Source organism: Odocoileus virginianus, chromosome 15 (genome assembly GCF_023699985.2).
Source record: "Odocoileus virginianus isolate 20LAN1187 ecotype Illinois chromosome 15, Ovbor_1.2, whole genome shotgun sequence".
Lineage (NCBI taxonomy): Eukaryota > Metazoa > Chordata > Mammalia > Artiodactyla > Cervidae > Odocoileus > Odocoileus virginianus.
The window spans coordinates 66241026-66262958 of NC_069688.1; the positions used below are offsets into that span (position 1 = coordinate 66241026).

General features: G+C 44.6%; 1 protein-coding gene and 1 long non-coding RNA gene across 2 annotated transcripts in view; one reads left to right on the top strand and one right to left on the bottom strand.

Moving 5' to 3' along the window:
• SNTB1 (syntrophin beta 1) overlaps window positions 1–21933 on the bottom strand; it is a 241787-nt gene that overhangs the window by 212512 nt on the left and 7342 nt on the right. The window lies entirely within an intron of this gene.
• LOC110122483 (uncharacterized) lies at window positions 4112–9642 on the top strand. Its single transcript, XR_002309243.2, has 3 exons — window positions 4112–4668; window positions 7125–7177; window positions 9103–9642. It is a non-coding gene; the product is annotated as an uncharacterized lncRNA (long non-coding RNA).

A 21933-nucleotide genomic window follows, 5' to 3' on the forward strand; every position in this document is an offset into this window, starting at 1 on the left:
CGGAGGCTGAGCCCGGGAGCCGAGGCTGAGCCTGGGAGCCGAGGTTGAGCCCGGGGGCCGAGGCTCAGCCCGGGGAGTCTGCCGGGGGCCTGGCGGCAGTCTGAAACCGAAGAGCACGAGCATGTCTCCAGGGGAGCAGCTGCAGGCCGTCTGCACGCTGAGCCTGAAAAGCCTCCGGCACACTGGGTGACGCTCCCCACCAGGCGGCTTAACGATAATTCCAGAACCCCAGGGGAAACAGGGTTAAACTTCTGTCATTCCGCACTGGTCTGAAACCCAAAGAGAGACCCAGTAAACGTGGGACAGGAAGGTACGTGTCACTCCCGCCTCGGCTGTCTGGTGTGATCTGAGGGCACTAGCGGGGGCTTGTGTTTTGTTCCCCTCCCTCTTCCCCATGCAGCTGGGACTCCCTGAGAAAACCTGGCTGCAGGCTTTTCATCCAAGAGGCACCGTTTCTCTGCTCAGGTTAGTGGCACCCTGGCCCCAGCCAGTGCCTCATCCTCGAGAAGCCCTCCTCCAGCCCCAGGCACTAGAGGCGAGATCAAAGGGCGCAGCACAAACGCTGTTCTGTTCAAAACCCAGCTTTGGGCGTTTGATGTGGCCCAGCCTCTACTGTTGGTAAGGACAACGGAGTAGGGTGGTGAGAGGACTTTGGCAATAAGTACAAAGCAGGATGCACCCCATCAAACAAGAACGAGAGAAAGTGAGAGAGACAGAAAGAGAGGACGAGAGAAAAGGGAGGGAGGGGGAAGTAAACTTAAGTCAGCTGGGATCCAGCAGAGCGAGCTAGGGGACCACCAGCAAGGGAAAGCACTGTATCATTTGCCGAGGGTCCCTTTGAATGGAGGAAAGGTCTGAGCAATCAGATGAGCAAGTCTTCAGCCCAGTCTCACTCTGCCATTAGCCACCGTGCTGGCTTTACGACGTCCCGCACCTTCTAGGTCTACTCCCCAGAGGCCGACTCCAGCCCTTTCCAGCCATCTAACATTTATAGTTCGTGGCTGCTACCGGGAGATGCTGCTTCATCCCGGCAAACCACCTTCTTTCTTTCTTGCAGGAAAGGATGTCTGATATCCTGTGTCGCAGTGAGACTCAGGGAGGGTGTCTGAGCCAATCCTTAAACCTCCCTGAGGTGGTACCCGGCCCTGCTCACTTCCACTTTCAAAACTCTCATTATGCTATGGAATTAAGACATGTCAAAGCAGGATGACCAAAACTCTCAAATAGTCTAAAATGCTCATAATTCACAAATTACCTTTATTCACTACCAAAATAAAGACTTATTTGGGGACAATGTCAGGTGTCTCCATGTGAGGCCTTTCATGAACACGTAGGCCTGGAGCTAAACAGCCCACCTGCTCTTTCTCCTAAGCCTGGCCATCTCTGCACCCCAGGAGTTTAGCACATTGCTGTCACATGAATCAAAGCACACACAGATGCATCAACGGTCTGCATGCCCTTGGGCTCTGCACACTTCATTAGGAAAATGATAAGAAGGCAATATAGTTATCTGAGAAGCATGTTGACTTAAATCAGGCCCTGTGACCAAGCAGATCCTCAGAAATCACCTTCAACTTTCAGATCTAAGGGACAAAAATAAAACTGTTACCTAGAAGTAGAAATAATTAATATCCCAGTTTCAGTTATGTGTGTGTGTGCTCAGTCATGTCCAATTCTTTGCAACCCCATGGACTGTAGCCCACCAGGCTCCTCTGTCCATGGTCTAGGCAAGAATACTGGAGTGGGCTGCTATGCCCTCCTCCAGGGGATCTTCCTGACCCAGGTATCGAACTCATATCTCCTGCATTGGCAGGTGGATTCTTTATCACTGAGCCACCTGGAAAGCCCTTTCTCCTTGACAGATTTACTGAATGAGGACTTCTGCTTGGTGGCTGTAAAGAGCCATCTAGGTGTTACAGGAAAAGAAAGGAATCAGATGCTAAAATATGTCAGTTCCATGCACTTAAATGGTATGGTCATTTCCCAAGATTGGCCATGCCTGTACTTATCCTGCCTGTGCAAATCTGAGTTTCTAATTCACAACCATTGGAAGGAAGAAAGCAAGAGTTGAGGTCCACCATCCCCACAGGGTTCATGGAGAGGATTAATGAGTTAATAAGCAGTAAGCACGCTGCAAGCCACAGGTGATGGTCAAACATGATTAGGAACACATTCTTCCCACCAAAGTAGTTCAGACTTTGCACAGGAGGTTAAATCCCTGGAGAAATATCTACTTCTAATACAAGGAACTTGATGCCAACTCTCAGGTAACAGGCAGCCTGTGAAAACGCCCTAGGCTGTCCAGTCACTGGTGGCAGGGACAAATTTAGATAATACAAGGGCAACGACATCCCCTAAAGCACCATCAAAAGCAACTGAAGTAATAAGCAACTCCAGTAAGCAGTGGCATCTGCAGTAGCAGCAGAAATGCTTTGGTGAGAGGATGGTTCTCTGGACTCTCCTCTTTCTCAAGTCTCCAACTTATTTGGCTATTCTGCCAACTTCAGCTCTGTCAATAACATCCAGTCGTTTGCTTCAGCCACATCAAGACTGTGCACACATGAGCACAACCTCCTCAAACTGCAATGTCTGCATGCAAAGCCGCTCAGTCACGTCTGACTCTTCGACCCCATGGACTGTAGCCCACCAGGTTCCTCTGTCCGTGGGATTCTCCAGGCAAGAATACAGGAGTGGGTTGCCATTTCCTCCTCCAGGGGATCTTCCTGACTCAGGGATTGAACCCACATCTCTTATGTCTCCTGCATTGGCAGGTGGGTTCTTTATCACGGAACCACAGTGGAAGCCCCAAACTGCAATAACTGTATTTATCTGCTACAACTCAGGTGGTTTCCAAGACTTCTTAGGAGGGAAAGTACAGAGTGATGAATCTCACTTTAGCCTGAGATATGCCTCCTTCCTGTTCCCAGTAACATTTCCTGCTAACTCTATATTTACTCTCAAAGTACAAATACTGCAAAATGGTGAGGCAGCAAAGATTCATTGAAAGACCTCCTGTGCCCCACAAAATGACACTCTCTTCATTTTGTAACCTCATATACCTACTACTCTAAAACTATCAGAGTTCCAAAAGAAGGAAACTCAGATGCTTTCAAAAAGGCAACAATCTCTAAACCAAGAGTCCTGACCCCTGATTTCATCAGTGTTCTTGCATTTTTGCAAACTTCTCATTTTCAGGACAGAACGATTAAGTGAGCAGGGCTGTGAAGAGAAGCCTTTCTGTAGAGGTTTTTCTTCCCTTTTCTTATTTTGGCTGTGCTGGGTCTTCGTTGCAGGACGTGTGGAATCGAACCCTAGCCCTTGCACTGGAAAGCAGATTCTCAAACCCTGGACCACTAGGGAAATCCCTGGCAATAGATTTCAGGATGGGAGAGTGAAGATGGGGTAAATTCTTATGACGGCATCACAGAGCTTCAGGAGAGATACAATGAGAGTCTGAAAGAAATGAGTGGTGGTGGGAATCCACACATGGATTGATTTCCCACGTGTGCCAGGCTTTGTGTTAGGAGTTTGAGTCTCCATTGCCTTAAAGCATCCAAGGGTCCCTAAACACCCAGCACACACGTAAATAACCATGATGTTTATTAACCGCTAAGACTGTAGTAAGAATAACATGTCTTCAAATCAGAAATTGAGAGAAAACTGAGTCTGGATTGTCTGAAAGACTTCACAAAGATGACACGTTTATGGCTGGAATCTCACCCATTCTAGAAGGAGGAAACAGCTTTCCTGGCAGTATGAGATAAGAATATCTTTGGCAGGCTCAATACCTGTTGAGTCATTCATCCATTTACTCATTCAGTCTTTCTTTTGCTCATTATTCATTTATTCTTCAGGCCTCTGCTGTGTGCCAGGCCCAGTGGGGACAGAAGAGGAAGCGGTGGATGTCAGGCTGTGACGTTTTGGTGGCATCCTGACAGTCGCTAGTGATCAAGCAAATATGATGATCACAACTTCTACTAAGTAAAAGAGTTCTGACATAAAATGAAGTTCAACAGTGGAGGATGAGGGGAGTTGATGGCTGACAGCACCTCTGAAGACACCGCTGCAGCCAAGGAGCAGGATGAGAATCCTTGGGTGGGATGCGAAGGGCGAGCAGAGGAGGACCAGGGTCACAGTGTGAGCAGAGAGGACCAGGTCACAGTGTGTGTGAGCAGAGAGGACCAGGTCACAGTGTGTGTGAGCAGAGAGGACCAGGTCACAGTGTGTGTGAGCAGAGAGGACCAGGTCACAGTGTGAGCAGAGAGGACCAGGTCACAGTGTGTGTGAGCAGAGAGGACCAGGTCACAGTGTGTGTGAGCAGAGGAGGACCAGGTCACACTGTGAGCAGAGAGGACCAGTCACAGTGTGTGTGAGCAGAGAGGACCAGGTCACAGTGTGTGTGAGCAGAGAGGACCAGGGTCACAGTGTGAGCAGAGAGGACCAGGGTCACAGTGTGTGTGAGCAGAGAGGACCAGGGTCACAGTGTGAGCAGAGAGGACCAGGTCACTGTGTTTGAGCAGAGAGGACCAGTCACAGTGTGTGTGAGCAGAGAGGACCAGGATCACACAGTGTGTGTGAGCAGAGAGGACCAGGGTCACACCATGTGGGCAGAATGAACTGCACTCAGAGACCAGCAGATGCAGTGTGCCAGCCTGTTTCCTGGGGCAGGTAAATGGGCAAAACATGAGACTGCAACCCCACTGAGTGCACTGGGAGGAGGCAAGTCTGAAGAATAGAGTCAAAGATGATGATTTTGTTTGTGGCATACCTCATTTGAGAAATTTCTGGCTCACTCAGGCAGGAATATCCATTTAGCATGCCATTCATTCACAATAGGGGGCAACAGCTAGAGAAAGGGATCTGATAATTGTGTGCAAATAAATAACAGCTGAAACTATGGAAGTAGAAAAGATTTTACATACAGACCCTTGCCAAAGTCTATGAGGGACACATGGGGGGTGGTGAGCTACTGGGAAAAAAGAAGGCAGAGCAGGAGAGGACAGGGTGCTATTACGAGGCCAACGAGGCGAGGGGGACCTGCCTTCCCTGCAGTCCACTGGTGGGAACTCAAGCTCTCATTGCCGCAGATGGGGGTTTGAGCCCCGGTTAGGGAACTAAGAGAGAATTTCCAGGAAGAGGGCTGTGTTTGGGTTAGTTGCTCAGTCGTGTTTGACTCTTTGCAACCCCACGGACTGTAGCCCCCCAGGCTCCAGTGTCCATGGGATTCTCCAGGCAAGAACACTGGAGCGGGTTGCCATTCCCTCCTCCAGGGGATCTTCCTGACCCAGGGACTGAACTTAGGTCTCCTGTATTGGAGGAAGTTTCTTTACCATTTGAGCCACAGGGAAGTCCTAGAAAGGGGACTAGAAAATAGCAAAAAGTGCTGAAAACCCAACTCTTCCTTCTGCATTTCTTTTTATACATCGGAGTCCTGGAGATCAGGTGACTAACAATTTTATGCTAGTTTCAGGTGTGCAGCAAAGTGATTCAGTTGTACACATGCACGCATCTATTCTTCTTCACATTCTTTTCCCATTTATGTTGTTATATGATATTGAGCAGAGTTCCCTGTGCTGTAGAGTAGGTCCTCGTAGGTTACCCATTTTAAAGATAGCAGTGCGTATACGTTTCTTTTCACTCCACCACCACATTTGTTTGTCCCATTTGTAGACACATCCTTTAACATCTCCCATTAAGCTGTCAGTTAATATATATCTTAATATGTGGCAATGGTATGCATGATAGTTAAATTTACAACTCCATCAATGTCAGTGTTTTCTGTCCCCACTTTGGTGGGGACATCTAACATGATCAAGAGTTAGAAAGGAACAGCAGACATGGGTCAGATTATCTGAACAAGTTCAAAGAAACCCCAAGTGGTCAACATGATAATTTTTATAAAATATATTTTATTGACATTATGGATGATAAAGAGGTTTTCTAAATTATAAATCAATGTCATTTATGTAATAGCAATTCCAGAAAAAATGTATTGCAGAAATGCTGTGTTTCCAAGAAATAGTAATGGTTTCTTCAACTCTGTATCTTACTCTTTGGATAGTCAATTACAATTTTCTGAAAAAGAGCAGTTGCAAAACCAAATCAAATTAGTATTACAAGTGAATATCAACGGACACTTTCAGAGCAGTTGCGTCAGTATTTAAGAATCAAACACCTTACCTGTTGAGCATCTCAAATTTTTTTATGAAAGATGATCAGGGTAGATATAATTTTTTTATAAAAATAACATATAATATTTTATTATATTTCATTTAAAGTAAACATGTGCAGACAGAAAAGCAGAAAGGAGTAAAAACAACTCGGGCCTGATCTGAGGCTGAGTAATTAAGCCAAACTCCTTCCTGACATCGTGTGTTATGCCCTGTGGAAATCAGCTAATCCCTGGTTTCCCTCTGACAGAAGCTACAGTTCTATTCTCAAATTAGATCCACAGAGAGTGAGACTCCTGAATGGGCCTGCTGACCCACAGGCTATCAGGAATGTCTGCTGAATCAGTGATTCTTCACTTTAAAACTAGTAAGTGGTGGGGAGTAAAGAGCTAATGTCTGGAGTTGATCATCAAGGAAATGTAGCGCAAGCATATCATTAAAGAGAGGGCGGTGACCACTGAAAGAGCTAAACATGGAGACTGTTCAAAGTGGTTTCCTCTGGGAAGTCAGCGAGGAGTCAAGGAGGGCAGGGATTCGTTAAAACAAGTTGTAACTAGGCTGAAGCAGGAGCCTGTGATATTCATTATAAGATGTGCTGTACTTTGCCATTTTCTGCAACCAAGAGCATTTTTATTTGGAGAATATGAAAGTGGAAAAGAGCTGCTACATGTTATGACTGCATGCACGCTTACTTTGTGGGCTTCCCTGGTGGCTCAGTGATAAAGAATCTGCCTGTGAAGCAGGAGACGAGGGTTTGATCCCTGGATTGGGAAAATTCCTTGGAGAAGGGAATGGCAACCCATTCCAGTATTCTTGCCTGGGAAATCCTATGGACAGAGAGCCTGGCTTGACTATAGTCTATGGAGTTGCAAAAGCGTTAGACATGACTTAGAGACTAAACAACAATGCTTACTTTGTCCTGTGTAGTCCAGGTTTTTGAATTTATATTCACAGAGTCACAAAAAGACAGAGATCGTCTGTTTTGAAAGGAAAAGGCTGAGACTCAGGTAAGTTAAGTGAACTGTCCAAGGTCACACAGCTAGAGTCAAGGTAAGAATCCAGCCCCTCCATGAGGTCTGTACCTTATCCACATGGTCTCAAGCTGCTGCTTATAAATCTCACAAAGCAGGGAATGGACTCATTCTCTTTCAGGACATGTCAGATTATACCACAGACCTCCCTGGGAAATTATTATATCAGAGCTCGGCCTCATCAGACATAAATATCTGACATTACAGAGAAAAAGGAAAGTACTAAGAGGTGGGGTATGGAGCTGCAATTTCCAAAACGAAGTCAGTTTTTGGGGAGGGGGCACCTATGGCACCTGTACAGCCACCCCCGCTTAGCTGATCACATAGCCAAGCAGACTCATTTCTTAAAGCTGCCATCACAAAGCACCACAAGCTGGGCGGCTCACACAACAGAAAGTCAGTCTGTCAGTTCTAGAGAACAAAAAAGCCCCAAACCATGGTGTCAATAGGGCTGGTTCTCTCTGTGGGCTGAGAGGGAGGGTCTGTTCTGGGCTTCTCACCGCGGCTTGGAGATAACTGCCCCTTTCCGGGTCTCCTCCAAGGTCTTCCTTCTGTGCGTGCCTGCATGTCCAGATTTCCCTTGTTTACAAGGGTACCAGTGACACTGGATGGGCTTGCCCTTCTCCGGGATGACCTCATCTTAAGGAATTACACTGTCTGTTGTTGCTGTTTACTCACTAAGTCATGTTAGACTCTTGCAACTCCATGGACTTAGCCAGTCAAGCTCCTCTGTCAGAGACTTTTTCTGACAAGAACGCTGGAGTGAGTTACCATTTCCTCCTCCAGGGGATCTTCCCAACCCAGGGGTCGAACCCAGGTCTCCTCTGTCTCCTGCTTGGCAGGCGGGTTCTTTACTACTGAGCCACCAGGCAAGCCCAACTACACCTGCAACAACTCAATTGTCAACAACAGCACCTTTGGAGATACTAGGGACCGGGACTTCAACATATGAAAATGGGAGAACACAGTTTAACCTATAAAACCAGAAAATGACCAGATCCTAGATCCTTGAAGCCTTCCTCCAAACATGTACAGAGTCTACTGAAGATTTTCTTTATCCAGGAATATGTCCCATTGAAAGCTAAAACTGGGATTTCCCCGGTGGTCCAGTGGCTAAGGACTCTGAGCTCCCAACCCAGGAGCTCAGGTTTGATCCCTGGTTAGGGAACTAGATCCTACCTGCCACAACTAAGCGTTCTCACATCACAATTGAAGATCTCTATTCTGCAACTGAAAATGCCCCATTCCCTGAAGATCCCCCATTCCGCAACTGAAGATTCTCCATTCCGCAACTAAAGAGTTGTGTGCTGCAAGGAAAATAAAAGACGCCGCATGCCTCAACTAAGACCCGGCAAGGACAAATAAATTAACAATTTTTTTAAAAAAAGACAATTAATTGGAAAAAGATTTGAAGTAAGAAAATCACTTTCCATTTGAAAGTCTGAAAGTGCTAGTCACTCAGTGGTGTCTGACTCTTTGCGACCCCAGGGACTGTAGCCCACCAGGCTCCTCTGTCCACTGGACTCTCAGGCAAGAGCACTGCAGTGGGTTGCCATTCATTGTTAAATCCTCTATCAAATACAATGGAAAATACTAACCATAGCATTACTTCCTCTAGATACATACATACTCTAGGATGATTTAGGATTGAAGGAAGTAAGAATAATTTAAATCATAAATAAATACGCTTACATCTAAACATGGAGACACATCCACTCAATAGCTACACTGAGAGGTTCACCCCTTCAGTGGCTGTGTCACATTTTGAAGGATCTTGTCAATTTTAACTGTACAGCTGAATGAAGCCTGAGCACCTCAGACTGGGGAAACACATATAAAAATTTAAAATCCAATTTACTTTTCCATTCGACCATGTTGTTTACCTTTTGCTTTCCACTCAGAAAGAAGAGCAAGGACGACGAGCCCGCCTTCGATTTCCACTCTACTCTTCTTGGACAGGTCTTCACAGCAAGTTCACAAGGGCACATTCTTCCTTCTGCTTGGTTCATCTGATCAAGTTCTCCCATAATATGCAACTGCACATTTGCCTAAAAAGCTTTTGCAAATCTGTCTAACTTGGGACAGCTATTCTGGGTTAATCTTGAAAACATGCTCTGGCAGCAAACTGATAGAACATAGCAAATACTTCTTACAAGAGTAAATTATATAAAGCTGATGGTTTTCCAAATATCCCCACTCTGACCCTCAGTTTATCTGTTTTATATTTACTCACTCATTCACTCACTTTTCACAGACTCATTCAACAATTATAGGTGAATCTTAACCCCAAAGTGGGTTACTTTCCTTCAATTTATAACACCATTGTTTGGAATTGGAATGCATCGTTTAAAATACGGGCAATGTTACCCATGCAGACTTGGTCTTGTGTATTCCATAAATCAATATCATAATGAGATAATGAAAAAATTATGTCAATACCCATAACAAAGCATAAACTAAAATGAATTATGTTTACTGATGAAAAAAAGAAGTTTTCTCTTTCTCTTTAATCTTTTCTTAAACACTCTCTCCTCCTCCTACTTGCCCAGACAGAAAGCTTTCCCCTGAAAATATCACTTTCTTTGTAAGTCCAATTCTGATCTGTCCTTCAATTTCAAGGGCAACTGTCCAACTTCAAGGGCAAAGAGAAGAAGTTGACAGACTCCTTGTTCCCTGTCCTTGCCAGACACTTGATCTTCTTTTTTTTTTTGAGTGTAGCATTTTTTTATATAAATTATTTTTTTAATTTATTTTAATTGCAGACTAATTATTTACAATATTGTAGTGGTTTTTGCCATACATTGACATAAATCAGCCACGGGTGTACATCCTGAACCCCCCTCCCACCTCCCTCCCCATCCCATCTCTCTGGGTCATCCCAGTGCCCCAGCCCTGAGCACCTGTCTCATGCATCGAACCTGGACTGGCGATCTGTTTCACATATGGTAATATACATGTTTCAATGCTATTCTCTCAAATCATCCCACCCTCACCTTCTCCCACAGAGTCCAAAAGTCTGTTCTTTACATCTGTGTCTCTTTTGCTGTCTTGCATATAGGGTCATCATCACCATCATTCTAAATTCCATATATATGTGTTAATATACTGTATGGGTGTTTTTCTTTCTGACTTACTTCACTCTGTATATTAGGCACCAGTTTCATCCACCTTATTAGAACTAATTCAGATGCATTCTTTTTAATGACTGAGTAATATTCCGCCGTGTATATGTACCACAGCTTTCTCATCCCTGTGTCTGCCGATGGACATCTAGGTTGCTCCGTGTCCTGGCTATTGTAAACAGTGCTGCAGTGAATCTTGGGGTACACACAGACACTTGATCTTCCACAATCTTTTGAGGAACTCTGTTCCTTAAGGCGTTCAGACGTGTGGCAAGTGATTCTCATGACCCCTTTCCCAGAGTAGACCCTCCAAACTCCTGCCCACTGAGAACCTGGCCTTGAAGCCAGATTTCCTGGACACAACTATCTGGACAAAGGGGAGACACCTGACCCGAACCATCCCAGTCAGATTTCCTCTCTCTCAAAAGTCTAAAATTGAAATGGAAGAGGAAAATATCTACATTCGCGTCAATTTTCTTCTTCATACTCCAAATGCTGACGAATCTCCCGCTGCTGTCAAGTCCCGTGGCAGAGCTTATGCGACACCATGTTTTCAGCAGGCGAGAACAAGACTGAGCTAAAGCCTCGTGTTCAAGAGGGAAGATGAAACTAGGACGAGGCTAAAACTGTAGCAGATTCTGAGGACAGATCAAGGTTGAGGGTTGTGTCTTGCAGTTAAAATGAAAAGCTAGCTTGTTTTACAAAAAGCGAACTCACATCGAGAAGCCGTCTGCTTCAGAGATGCCAAGGGGGACGTGGGATGGACGGAGACACACACTGCTGTGCCTAAAACAGACAAGCGAAAGGACTCGGTGCCGCAGAGGGGACTCTGCTCTACAGCAACTGGACGGGAAGGAAACCCAGCACAGGGGGACGTGTGGACACACGCTGGCTCACCGCAGTAGAGCAGACATAACACAGCTCCAGAAAAGAAGAAACTCTGCTCCCCCTCACTTGTCTTCAATACTCACGCTCTGAGTGCAACCAAAGTTGATTGAATCTTGTGTGTTGGAACTTTTTACAGTTGCAACACACTCTTTCTATTAGTAGACTTGAGCTATTTGTTTACATCATGGTTCTCCCTGATTCAGTGCAAGATCAACTCGAATGAAAAAAAGAGGAGAACGTGGCTGTTCTGTAGGTCTCTCCCCCTGGGGGACCGTAAGCCCCTCTGGAAGCTGCGATCATGCTAGGACTTAGGAGATGCTCAGTCAGTACCTATGGACCAGAACTGAATAAGAAACATGCCTCATGAGCTTGAGGATGCGACTGGAATGGAAAGAGTTAAAAAAAAAAAAGCACCCAGGATTTCTGAAAGAACACCTTGCTGGGTGTGGAGTGTAAGTCTGGGAAAGGTGCCTTCTCTGGCATAAAGACGGGGTGGGAGGAAAAAGGAGTGGAAGCAGAGCCAAATACTTTCAAAGAACAACCTTCTGTCCTCAGGAGAGAGTGACTTAACGGTATGCAACACACCTGTGCCTGCCCAACGGCACAGCGATTAGGAAATACTGTTATCGCCTTCAAAAGGAAGCTTTCTGAAACATTAAATGTGATAACCTCCTGCTGGATTTTCCCACAGTGATTGCAGTAACTGCTTCTAATCATGCAGCTGAAAAGATAAGGCAAGTGAGATCTGAGAGAGACGACGCCGGGTGCCCAGGGAGAAACGCTGTTCCCGAGGGTGATGCATCAAGTGTTCCACTTTAGGGACCAACTCCAGTTCAAAAAAAAATTTTTTTTTCTTCCAGAGTCCTTGGCTTCTGATAACTGTAATTATGAAGATGTAGGCAGTGACGGTCCAGGGAGTTGTACAACTGCAAATCAGCCTATTTAACTTCAAACCCTACATTGTTTTAACTAGTCAAATACAGATTTTCGAAGGTGATTAAAAAAAATCCTATTTACAAGATTCTAGAACACATTAGCAATCAAAGATTTAATCTGAATTTTAATGCTGTTGCCAAGGAACAAAAAAATTATTAGGCTTTTTTTCCCCACCATTATATATTTATTTGAAGCACATGAAAGAACTTTCCTAAGTGTGACTAGCTCACAGTGTCTTTCTCAAAGATAAATATATGCTTCCACTTATGTTTAATATAGGTCAAGCACGATCATGTTTTTTTTTAATGCCGCAGAAAGGGAAAATATCCCGCAACCGGTTTAGTTACGGCAATAATAGGGTATGATCCAGGCAATGAAACCTCTCCCGTGTGCCTCTGTTCCCCTTCATGAAACCAACTGGAGGCAACAGGAAACAGTTGGTGAATCCAATATTAACTTCACTACTGGTTAGCAAGAAGCTGGAGAGGCTCTGAGAAGTTCGTTAGACCATACAACGTCTTAAAGCCTGACACAACTCAGTAACTAGGAATGGAATGCTGCAAAGTCTTGGAACAAAGGATCCTTCCCTCTCTAAATTCCTCCCACCTCTGCTCTCAGCCCCCACCAGCCCAGAATAGTTTGCAACAGCAGAAATTTTTCAGACCTTCACATAAAAAGCTCAGAGGGTCAGGCCTTTCTTTCAAGTTGACTAACCTAAAGGTTACTTAAAGAGAGCAATTTGCTCATTCATTCATTCACTCAAGTAGTAGTTACTGAGTGCCCACTGAGTTCCCAGTAATCCTCTAAACACTGGAATATAGCTTCCAATAGCGGGACTCAGATAAGAAACCAAGAAGCAATACAAAGTAGCACATGCACTATTTACATACATTCACATACATGCATACATGGGTGCACGCATGCTAACTTGCTTCAGTCGTGTCTGACCCCACGGGCTGTAGCCCGCCAGGCTCCTGTCCATGGGGTTCTCCAGGCAAGAACATGACAGTGGGTTGCCATGCCCTCCTCCAGGAGCTCTTCCCAATCCAGGGATTGAACATGTATCTGTTAGGTCTCCTGCAGTGGCAGGCAGGTTCTTTACCATTAGCACCACCTGGGAAGCCCACACACATACCATGCACACATTTGCCCTCCATGTCTAGAGAGATAGGACCTGCAGTTACCAAGGGCTGACTGCACTACCCCACTTTACATAACGAATATGAGCGTCAGTGAATTTTGGAGTCCACAGGGGTCTTGGAACCCATCTTCCAAGGATACTGAGGGGCGACTGTACTGAAGAATATAATAAGTAAGTACTAGATTGGCCAAAAAGTTTGCTCACCCTTTTCCATACCTTACAAACAACGCAAATGAACTTTGTGGCTAACCCAATACTATGATGCTGTAGGAAGAAATCAGGGTAAAGATATAAAGGAGGTTGTTATTAATAACGATCTTATTAATTTGCCTCAAGATGCCAATTCTTCAGTTTTCAGATGATAACTACTTTAGTTCACATTTGGTAGTTCTGGTTTTTACCAGCAATTTAGTCAGTAATTCAGGGATGATTCTAGATTGTGGGCTCTTAGAGCTTGCCCCTCATCCCCACCTCTCAGTGAAGGCTCGTAATCCCGATCCCTGGGACACTGGGGATAAAGAGCAAAGGTTTCAGGGAAGGAGTTGCATCTTCCAAGCTGTACACTCGTCTCCTGAGACAGGCTCGAGAAGGGCCACAGTCATACCTTCTGTGCCGCTTCCTGGTTCTCGTGCGTCCTTACAAAGCCATCTTTAAACGACCCACCGCTGACTGGTTTCCTCTAGTGACTCACTGTTCTGTTACTGACTGGCCACGTGGCATTGTGGGTGTGTGTTTGTGCGTGTGTTTCCAAACCCCCGCTCTGCATGAGGATACAGCCAGGGCCCCCCACCGCTACTCCAGTATGACCTTGTCTTAACTAACTACAATGGCAAGGATCCTATTTCCAAAATACTGGGGGAAAGGACCTCAACACACGAATTGGGAGGGGACATATTTAACTCATAACAAACAGTAGAATCTGTAAATGTGTTAAAACAAGACTGGAGAGGAGAGCCAAAAATCAAGGAGACCAGTGTGGACAGGAAACCTGACAGAGGGAACTTGTGAAGTGGGGGCAGGAGGCTCGCCGGGGCTGGGATGGCCCCAGGGGTCTCACTATTCCCGCCTGGGCCTCAGGGGCCTCGGAGACAGAGAAGCCGCACTGCAGCGGGGACGCGGCTTCCCTGAGGCTGGAAGGAGGCAGCGGCGGACAAGAACAAACTCTTCTGTGTCCAGCTCAGGCTTTGGCTCTGCGAGAGCATGCCGTACTGTCCCCCGCTTGCAGGATCCCTCCCCATCACGCGTGCAGCACTGACTATCCGGAACACTCACTCAGCAAAGCTGCCGTTCTGTGTCAGGCGCGCTTTCTAGGTACGTTCCTTCTCTACAGCTATACCAGCGAAACTTTCCATTTTCCCAAAGTATGCCCACACATACACAAATATGAATACATCTTAAAACACTAGGTAGCTGAGAATGTATTTTATAAATCAGTGTCTGAGATTCATCCTTTAAAATTGTTTCAGATCATCCTTCCAGGCCTTATGGACATTTTCAAAGAATATATAACTTAATTCAGGACTTGAAACAGTTATAAAGTTATATTCATTTTTTCCTCTGACAAATACAGGCTGATAAGCATACTGGGGACACAGTCTCCAGTTATTTCATAATTACTGAGGCAAAGATAAATTTGTGGAGAGTACATTTTCTGGAAGAATGAGAAATAATGATTCTGGGACACCTATAATTGAAAATGAAAAGTACTCACATAAAAATTGTAGTATTCAAAAACTGGAAAACCACTAAATCTATTTCAAAATTCTGTTTCCCAAGTGTTAGACGGATCAGCATAGAGCACCTGGGTTTGTTAATTAAGTTCCTCTTTCAATCAGGTATTGATACAATGAAGACCTACATAGAGACATTGCTGAATCGTTGAAGATCCAACACATGTTCATTATTTGGGCTTCTCTGATGGCTCAGTGGTGGAGAATCCGCCTGCCAATGCTGGAGACACAGGTTCGATCCCTAGGTCAGGAAGATCCTCTGGAGAAGGAAATGACAATGCACTCCAGTAATCCTGCCTGGGAAATCCCACGGACAGAGGAGCCTGGTGGGCTACAGTCCATGGGGTCGCAAGAGAATCAGACATGACTTAACGACTAAACACCGCCACCAACAGTGTACCTCACTCAGCAATCTATGAATCTCACCAACCAAAGCTGCTTGTCCTCAGCTTTACCCAATCCTGCCGAGTTAGGGCCATGGCTCACGATCAGCAGACAGCTGTCAATGAGGCAGTGCTGTTCAGCCCACTGAATTTTTTACGGGGGATAAGGCCTGATCTCTCACGGTCATTTAGTCTAGTGCGGGAGAACAAATATAGTAATAACCAACACCCTTTGGTACTTTGGTACAAAACACGGAGCTAAATACTGTATTCGGTTCTATATTCACTATTTCAGTTCTCATGTCAGCCCCATAAAGTGCCGCTGTTACCCCAGGTGAGCGAGGGGAAAGCTGGGCTCTAGACAGGGGAGGCTTGCCCAAGGTCACACGCTGGGTTTGTCCACTTTGCTCGCGCAGAGTCTACCTTGGTCTGTCACTCTGAGATTCAATAGCTCCTTTGTCACCATAACAGGAGCGGTAGATCAAAAGAAGGGTATGATGTTCATATCATTTGTGTACTCTAAAGTGTAAATAAAGGAAAATCAACCCACAAGATCCAGAGACAAAACAGAAAAGAGAAGTCTTCCACACTGCATAAGCGCCTCAGCTGCCCACCTGAAGACGAATCGATTAGCCCAGTTCACCATGAACTCCACCGCTCCTGGCTTTCTCAGACTCTGTTCACTACTTTGCAGTTAATGAGCAGGTGTTTTTGTCCAGTGGTTCTCAGCCCTGAATGTACATTAAAATCACCCAGGGAGCCTGTAAACTGACTAATACCCAGAATAAATCTCTGACTAATTAAAATCAGGATCCCTTAGGGAGGGATCCAGACATGAGGATTTTTAAAGCTTCCTAAGTGTCTCTGACATTGGGCTTCCCATGTGGTTCCACAGTTAAAAAAACAAACAAACAAAAACCCTGCCAATGCAAGAGACGCAGGAGACATGAGTTCGATCCCTGGGTTGGGAAGATCCCCTGGAGGGGGAAATGGCACCCCACTCCAGAATTCTTGCCTGGAAAAACAAACCCCATGAACAGAGGAGCCTGGGGGGGGCTACAGTCCCTGCACAAAGAGTTGGAATGATTGACTAGGTCCACAAGCAAATGTCTCTAACACATGGCCAAGTTTGAGAACCAGTGTTAGGCTGTACACCAGTGCCGATTTTGCCCTCCAGGGGACACTGGGTGATGTCTGAAGACATTTTGTTATTACAAGTAGGGACAGAGGCTGCTACTTGCATCCAGTGGGTAGAGGCCAGAGATGCTGCCAAACATCCTACGTTACAAAGGACTGATCTAGTCCAAAATGTCAACGGCACTGACGGTGAGAAATGCAATGATCCCTTTTGGTTCAACTGATCTAACTTGTGCACAATCTACTTGCAGGGACTGTGCAGTCAACTAAGTAGAACTGCAAGTCTCTCGCATTAACCTCACGCTCACAGAAATGAAAGACCAGGTGAAGGTGGCCAAGTCTGCCTCACAGGGTTTCCTGGGTGTAATGTACTCAATCTTGGTTGTGTTCTGAACCAGCCTTTCCAGGATATTTGGGATGGAAATCTTCCATCATGCTTTCTTCTGAACACTTTAAATCAGGAAATGAGACTCCAATGAAGCCCAAGTTGATACACCATGCCTTCTCCAAAGCAGTGAATGGCACCTAGAGTGAATACTTGCAGTTCTCTGCCTGGATGTCATCTTCTGGGCAGGAGGTACTGGTGACCCTCTCCCTGGAGTAGGGAACGGCTATCCTCTCCAGCATTCTTGCCTGGAGAATCTGCTTAGAAAAATGATTACCAAAAGTCCATGGGGTCGCAAGGAGTTGGACAGGACTGAAGCAGCTTAGCACACACACGCTGGTGACCCTCACAGAGACACCAGCAAGAGTATAAGCAAGGTAACACCCCCAGCAGCCAACCTAAATGAAAAGATGAGTTGGTAAAAGAAGTTTTACTCCTTTCCTCACCTCTCATGGGACCTGATGCATTCCAGAGTGGCTAAGTGCTCACCGTGGGGTCTTTATGGGTTCATTTCCATCATCATCTTACATTCCCGCTCTGCTACAAGCGTTTTCTGGGGTTCTATCCCAAATAAAATTCTTATACTGAGATGCTCATCTGAGGTTCTGCTTCTAGGGAACACAAAAATGAAACAAATCTCGACATATGTGACACTATCAGATACGAATGATACACTGGAAAATGAAGTGGACAGAAAAGTACATAGAGAGATCAGAGTCAATAATGGTGCAAAAATATATCTTCAAAAAACCATTATTCACAGATTCATAGAGAACAGCCAAGTCACTGCAATCATAAAACAAGAGGATGCTATACACATATATTAAAAAAAGAATGAACAAGGAGACCAAGAAAATGTTCTGGAACTTAACAACAGAACAGATAAGATTTCTAAAGATTCAATACAAGAGCTGTAGATACAAATCTAGTAACTGCCCCTGAAAATGAACAAACACAACAGAGAATGGCAGCCAGAGAGAAAAGTAACAACAAAGACTAGCTTCTTACTGGGTCAGTACAGAGGGTCCTGTAGCCAGCACCAGGATCTGCACCCCAAGAGCAGTGACAAGAGGAGAGGAGCTGCCAAAGGAAAAACACAGTAATGCGTTCCAGAACTGAAGCAAAGCAGCCTTCAGACCCCAGGTCCCAATCTATTCAGTAAACGGCCCCCTAAATGTCTTAGTTATTTTTCTTCACGACATCCCCAGGCACAAAGAAATACCTAACAATTCAATTTATTAAGTAGCTAAGTCCTAACAACATAGTACATCTTTGAAAAAAAATGAAAGGGTGAGTTGCTCAGTCATGTCTGATTGTCTGTGACCCCATGGACTGAAGCCTGCCAGGATCCTCTGTCCATGGGATTCTCCAGGCAAGAATACTGGACTGGGTAGTCATCCCCTCCTCTGAGAGATCTTCCCCACTTAGGGATTGAATCCAGATCTCCTGCATTGCAGGTAGATTCTTTACCATCTGAACCATTAGGGAAGCCCCTAATACATCTTTATGTCCTGAAAAATTAGCATTTATTGGGCACTATACAACTTCTCAAGCCTTGAAATCATATTAGATACTGCTGCCTCCATTTTCTGTTCCACACTACTTTTCACTTAGCACTTATTTTAATATAAATTTAATTTCTTAAGTTTCCTTAATTTCTTAAATTAAATTTCTTAAATTAAGAAATTTCTTAATTTCTTATCATAGCAATTGCAGAAAATCCATCTTTGCAAAGATATTGATATCACTGAAGGAATGTAGCAATTTAACATTGAAACTCCCTTTAGCGGTCTGCCTGGTGTACAACAGATGCTGCTGCTTTCCTTGAAACTTTAAAATGTTCCACATGGTGTCCTGCTGAGTTCACTGGTGCACCCTGTGGAACCTTGGTACATTTTGGGAACTACCGCTCTGGTCTATTGGTGTCCGTTAAGTGCTTAGAAAAATGATTACCAAAAGCCTCACACCTTGTCAAGTTACTCTACACAACTGAGACTATTAGATAAAAAATAATTATTAAGACTTTCCAGAGAAAAGAAACAGTTCACATGTGAAAGAAAGAGAATGGCGTAAGACTGGTGAGAAAAGAGACCAAAGATATTATCACATGTCGGCTTCCCAGACGCTCTTTCTCAGAAAGCCACTGAAGGATGTGCTCCAGCGAAAGTAGGGAGTAAACAAAACATGGAGGTGATGTTTGATCAGGAAAGCAGACACAGGAGAAAGCCAAGGACAGCCAAGACAAAGCCAGTCCAGAGCAGCAGGGCTCCAGGAGAAAAACAAACAGAATGGGTGCATTATTTGATATGTGTGAACATTTGAAAAAATTATTGCTAGAAATTTGACACGTTATTGCTGCATTTGGAAAATAAAAATTGAGCTAGGCATAAGAAAACAAAGCAAATGGGAAAGAAAAAAAAAGAGGAAAACTGTTAGTATTAATAACTGCGAGAATCCTGATCATAGAATACTACTTAACTGGAAAATGGAGCAATACTGACATCATTATAATTTTATATACATAAAGCAATTTAGTCAGTAATGGCTAAATTTGATATATCAAGAAATAGCAGTATAGGCATATTATTCAGAATATTAGAATATGTATTCTAGTATGTAAAAATATGTATTCCAGTATTCTAAATAATCTGCCCATACTGCTATTAAAATAGTCTAAATAATATGCCTATATTGCGATATATTCTAATATTCTGGGGAACAGGAGAGAAGATACGAGGGAGGGACGGGGAAGGAATGCTATAAACATATATTATTTTGATTTAGAAAAATCTAAAGATGAAGTAGAGAACAGAGGATGGTATGTGGATATCACAAGCAAGAAAGAAAAGCCATTAACTTGATCTTCTACGCAGATGAAACAGTGTTTCAGACGAAACTGCATGATGTGCAGGGCCCCAAAGAGCCACGTGATTCCTGTATTTTAGTTCCTGTCTCCTTGTGTGGCCCTACCGGGCAAGTCACCTCTTCTGGGAAGCACTCCTTTCCACTTCATGTAGACTTAGTACCTTCAGATATTCCATAAGTTCTGTTACAAGATTTCCTCCTTTGTAATTTATATGATTATAGAACTCATCTGTAATTTATATAAATGCAGTTTATTATTCTACCCCTGTCTCCCTCTCCAGGCTGTTCCATTTTAGAAGAGCGGGAATTTCATTTCATTCCCCTATAGATTTTTGCTTCAATCTACCAACAAGGTCCCACCTTACTAACCATCCGAAGACAAACGATTTTCTCTCTTTGTTTTTGCTTTGGTGCACGGGGCTCCTGCTGCAGCATGCAAGCTCTCTCTCAGAGCAGCCCCGGGGCTCCCCCAGCTGCCGGGCTCCACGGGGCGCTGCACGGAGCCCCTGACCAGGGATCGAATGGACCCACATCTGCTGCACCGGACGATGGGTTCTCAGCCACTGGGCCACCAGGAAAGTACTGGAAAAGGGTTTTAATAACGGGCTGTGTAACAATTTTACACCATAACTCATCAATTCAAACTGCCCGTTTTGGTTTTTTTTTTTCCTTCATATTTGATCATCTCTGAATTAGGGAATGGCCTTAAAGTTTCTGAAGGCCTGGATGGAAAGCAAGTTCTTACACAGAGTATTTATAATTTTTCTTCTCATTCATCGAGGGCCCTCCCAATCTGAGGACACTTTAGATTATCTGCCTAAGTACTTGTTAACATTCACACTGACATTCTAAATTCAGATCTAAATATTTATTAGAACCAACTTGCAATTCAGGGCTTCCCTAGTGGTTCAGCAGTAAACAATCTGCCTGCCAATGCCAGAGATGCAGGTTCAATCCCTGTGTTGGGAGGATCCCCTGGAGGAGGGCATGGCCACCCACTGCAGTATTCTTGCCCGGGAAATCCCATGGACAGAGGAGCCTGGTGGGCTATAGTCCATGCGGTCACAAAGAACTGGATATGACATAGTGACTAAACAACAACAAACCTTGGAATCACAATCACAGGGGATGCATTTCTCCTTCTTTCCAGCAGTACCAAGTGTGGGGTGAGTTCCTCTGCGGTCCCTACCTACGTGGTGGCTTCATCCTCACCAAGCCCTGCACTGAAGGCTCACACTCTGGTGCCCAGTTTCAGGCAGGCTCCCGTGAGACCCCCTTTGTTTCTTCTTTCCTGAGGACATTAAGTTTATCTTCCACCTGATGGTCTCTTAGATTCCACAAAACTCAGTACTAAATAACAAAAAAAACCCCACTAAAGTGTATTTTTATTTAGTGACAGTTATATATTTCACATATTTAAATAAAAACACTTGGGTTTCTTTGGGCTAATAAGATCTTGGCATTCCTATAATTACTAGAAAAATTTTAAAAGAGTTCTGAATTTTGCTTTGTTGGTTAAATCCTTATTTTCCCACTATCCTTTCACAAAACACTTTTCTGCATGTTCCTGCATATCAGCATTTTAAGACACAGTTCACATTTTTCCACTAAAAACCACAGCAGCCTACGTTGTGGTTTGGTGGAAGGAAAGTATCTGATTCGACTAAAAATCATCAATGAAATACACTCTTGTGGGATCGTAACTCACCCCCACATGGCAAACAAACTCTGCTAGGCCATCTCTTACATCAGCCAGTTTCCTCGCGTGGTAAATCCCAAACTGTCCCCCGTGCCTGCATCACAGGACCTGTGACTGAACCCTCTATCCAAAAACGGAGCTAAGCAGGAGACCTGACATACTGTGTGGCCTGGCACCATTTAGTGCAGACCAGGTTCCAGGCAATGAGCTAACCACTCCACATACACAGTCACTCCACTCCTCATGATGAACCTACTGGTTAAGAAACGGAGGCTTGTCATTAGACGCCTTGCACAAGATCGCAAGCTAGAAAGCAGCAGCATGCAAACTTAAGCCTAGACAGAGTACATCTAAAGCCTACTCTCTAAACCACTGCTGTTTACCTCTTTGAGGAAAAAAAAAATTGCAACAGGAAGAAACAAGGGCAGTCTGAACAGCAATGCAAA